We start from the raw sequence: 4395 nt of genomic DNA on the forward strand, positions 1-4395 counted from the left end.
TTAGTAGGAATGGTTTTGCCCTTCTTGACGTTACCATCGTCCACCTTGTTCGTGTTCAACTCCTGAGTCCCTTCGCCCTCTTTGACAAAGATGTCCATGAGGGTAGGGGATCGTTTGTTCCTGTTCCTCCTTTTTCCTTTTGACTTGGAGGTAAGTCCAAGTCTCTCCTTTCCTACAACACCCTTTTGATTGCTCAAGAGGTCGTTCAGGCTCTTCTCACCTTGTATGCATGCCACAAGGCCCTTCTCAAGTTTCTCCTTTAACTTGGCATTTTCCTCCACAAGATGTACATGCTCACAACAAGGATTAGTTATACAAGCATTATCAATTAACACAAAGGGAGGACAAGTAGAGATCTCCTTGGTAAGATTTGCTTGGAGTTGATCATGAGACTCTTTCAAAGAGAAATGAACACCTTTCAAGACCTTGTGAGCCTTGTCAAGTGTGTCAAACTCCACTTTGAGTCTGTCATGGCCAACCCCAAGAGCATACTTTTCAGACTTAAGCATATGAGTAAGAACAGTATCATGATCTAGTTTCTTTTGCATTTTAGCGCAGTCATCATTGTATGACTCCTCAAGAGCCAAACGAAGAGTGCGCTCCTTTTCTAGAGCAATAGATAATTCAGCAATTTCATCGGCATAATCACGACTATGTCCCTGAAGCTCGGAGATGGTCTCCTCATGAGACTCGATGAGGTCATTGGCCTCACCAGTTGTTCCAAGAGAGCAACAAAGTGCTTCTTGGATTCTCCCTTAATAGTGCACAGAAATTTGTCAAGATCATGCTCATTACGTTCCCCAACATCACTATCATCAACACAATTTAACAATGAAGGAGCAGTAGTGATGTTGGTCTTAATGATGGGGGTTACCTGATTGATACCTTTTGCCATGAGGCACTTGGTAATGTGGCTCTCGTTGGGGGCGTTGAAGAGAGACACCTTCTTGGGAGAGAGGGTGGCAATAGCAACAGTTGCCGTTGCCACCATATCATCATCATCATCATCGGAAGGGTACTCTTCAAGGGCCACCATGCCCTTTGGGTGGGGTTTCTTCACAAAGTTGTTCTTGATTGGGAATGACTTGGTTTTGTCTTTGCGAGTGAGCTTGCCCCCGTTGTCTTCCCTTTTCTCATAGGGACATTCGGCCACGAAGTGACTCACGTTACCACAGTTATAGCATGTCTTCACTCGTTGCTTGGGTTTGAACCCACTTGAGTTGTTCTTGATGAAGGTGGGTCTTGAGTTCCTCTTGTTGCCCCAGAATTGCCTTGACGCAAGAGCCATGTGCTCATGATAAGCATACTTCGTTTCTTCAGGGCAACTCTCCTCTTCCTCATCCTCTTCTTCTTCTTCAAAAGTTGTTTTTGCCTTTAACGCAAGGTTGGGTGAAGCTGTTTTTGAGCGAACACGAGCAAGTGCATTGTCAGCTGTCTCGTTCATGATTGACATTGCAATGAATTCATCCAACACCTCACTGGAAGACAAGGAGTGGCAGTCTGGTCGCTGACGAATGACAGATGACATGGCTTTATTGAAAGGCATGATGGCTTTGAGAAACTTGTGCTTGACCCATGTATCATCCACATCCTTGCTCCCATGGTACTTGAGTGCCACAGCAATAGCAGTCACCCTCCGATAGAGATCACGATGGTCCTTGTCTTCCTTCATCACAAACTCATTGGCCTTATCAAGTACCACTTCATAGTTGGACCATTTAATGCTTGAGCTTCCCTTGTACAACACCATAATGTGCTCCCAACAGTCCTTGGCCAAAGTGAAGGGACGCAAGTGAGGAAGATCTTCAGGTGGCACCGCGGACTGGAGAATAAACAAAGCAGAGTGATTATATTGATTGTCCGCTTCTTCTCTTGGAGTGAGGTTGTTTGGATCATGGGGATAATAGCCTTGCTCGATGATTCTCCACAAATTTGTTGACCTGTGATTCAAATGAGACTTAATAGTAAATACCCAGTTAGCAAAATCACCTTTTACAAGCTTAGGAGGAGGACCAACAGGATTAAGACGCGGTGTGGGAACCGGTCCTCCATAGACTAAGGGTGGTGGAACAGATGCATACGTCCCATTCCCATCATTTTCGAGAGGAGGGGAGGTTGCATACTTTTAGCCGTTTCCCTAACGGAATTGGCCTCCGAATCCGTGGTGGTGGGTTTAACCACCAATGCCGGTTTGGGAGAGTTTTTAATTCCCTCAATTAACTCTTTAAGCATGGTCTTGACCTCGTTCTTCATGGACGTCTTAAGTGCGGCCATAGCCGTATTCAAGTCGTCCCTTGTGATCGAAGTCAAGTCCATGTCCTTGGTTTGTGCACGGGAAACTCCCTCAACATCTTCCATACTCTTCGGGTGGTTAAACCCTTAATAAAGAGACATGGCTGTGATACCAATTGAAAGGAACGATATGGTTAACTAGAGGGGTTGGGTGAATAGGCAACGACCACTTTTTAATTAATCTTAACAAGTTAGGGTAAGCAACATACGGGTTCACTAAAATAGCAACAACGAGGTGAACCTATATGATGCTAACAACAAGAACAACTAAGACAAGTAAGAGCTAGACAACAACATAAGCATACACAAAGTAAAGGTTAGAGATAACCACAAGTGGAACCAATGAAGACGAGGATGTGTTACCGAAGTTCCTTCCCTTTGACAGGAAGTACGTCTCCGTTGGAGCGGTGTGGAGGCACAATGCTCCCCAATAAGCCACTAGGGCCACCGTATTCTCCTCACGCCCTCACACGATGCAAGGTACCGTGATTCCACTATAGGTGCCCTTGAAGGCGGCGACCGAACCTTTACAAACAAGGTTGGGGCAAACTCCACACAAAGCTTGGAGGCTCCCAACAAGACCACGAAGCTTCACCACAATGTAATGTGGCTCCGAGGTGACCTCAACCGTCTAGGGTGCTCAAACACCCAAGAGTAACAAGATCCGCAAGGGATTGGTGGGGGAATCAACTTTTCTCTTGGTGGAAGTGTAGATCTAGGCCTTCTCAACCAATCCCTAAAGAATCAACAAGTTTGATTGGCTAGGGAGAGAGATCGGGCACTTTTGAGCTTAGGGAGCAACAATGGAGCTTGGGAGGGTCAAAAGTAGGGTTCTACAGCAAGAAGAACCCCTTATATAGTGGGGGGGGGGGATCCAACCGTTTTCCCACTCACAGCCCGAGCCTAGCGGTACTACTGCTTGCTGTAGCGGTACTACCGCTAGCACTCCAACGGTACTACCGCTGGCGGCAGCGGTACTACCGCTGGGCCCATGGTAGTGCAGAAGCACTACCGGGCAAACCATCGCCAAGAAAGTCTTCGCAAAAGGTCTGACAAAGTACATCCCCTAGGAAGGCGGTACTAAGATCCTGGAGCGGTACTACCGCTGACCAGGGGCTGTACTACCGCCAGCACTAGCGGTACTACCGCTAGGGCTAGCGGTACTACTGCCAGTTCCAGCGGTACCACCGCTAGGCCCAGCGGTACTACCGCTAGGTACAGCGGTACTACTGCTGCGAGACATTTTGCTTAGATGAGATAAAAACAGTGGCGGGAGCCACTCCAAAGTTGCAGGTTAAGGGAAAGGAGATAAAGTGTGTGCATGCAAAATTGATTCCACCCAAACCTTTCCACTACGGGTCCCCTCTTAATAGTATGGCGTTCCTATGACTCAAAGAAGGAGAATCGTGGAGTACACCGTGCTTCTGTTCCATGGAAAGAGGGGGCGAGTGAAAAGACCTCGATGACGCCTAGAGGGGGGGGGGGGTGAATAGGCTATTTAAAAATTCTTCGGATTTGGCTTAAACCTAATGCGGAAATAAACTAAGAGGATACTTTTGAAGCACAAATCCTAAATGCAATAGGGACCGCAACATGTATCAACAACACGATCTACCAAGATGGACACAATACAGTTAGTATCATGCACAAGCAAGTTACACAAACTTACTTGAGCTATATCACCCGACAAATAGGTGAACGACACAAGATACTAGATCACACTATAGCACACAATATATCAAAAGCTGCAAGTGTGAACGTGTGGATATAGGGGGTATGCTTGAACAATTAATCTTGTACAAAGAAATAGCCAACAACATATAATGAGCACAAACAATATGCAATGTATGTATGCTCAAGTAACACAAGTAGACCACAAGTAACGAGTTAGGATTAAGGATAACCAAGGTCACTGAGACGAAGATGTATCCCGATGTTCACTTCCTTGGAGGGAAGCTAGTCACTGTAAGAGAGGTGGATGTTTCCACGAAGGCACACCAACGCCACGAAGGCACACCCTATTCTCCCTTTGAGATAACACCACGAAGGCGTTTCTCAACGACTAGTGGTAAGCCTTTGAGGTGGCTTCCAAAACCTCACAAA

This window comes from Hordeum vulgare, chromosome 7H (assembly GCF_904849725.1).
Source record: "Hordeum vulgare subsp. vulgare chromosome 7H, MorexV3_pseudomolecules_assembly, whole genome shotgun sequence".
Taxonomy (NCBI): Eukaryota; Viridiplantae; Streptophyta; class Magnoliopsida; order Poales; family Poaceae; genus Hordeum; species Hordeum vulgare.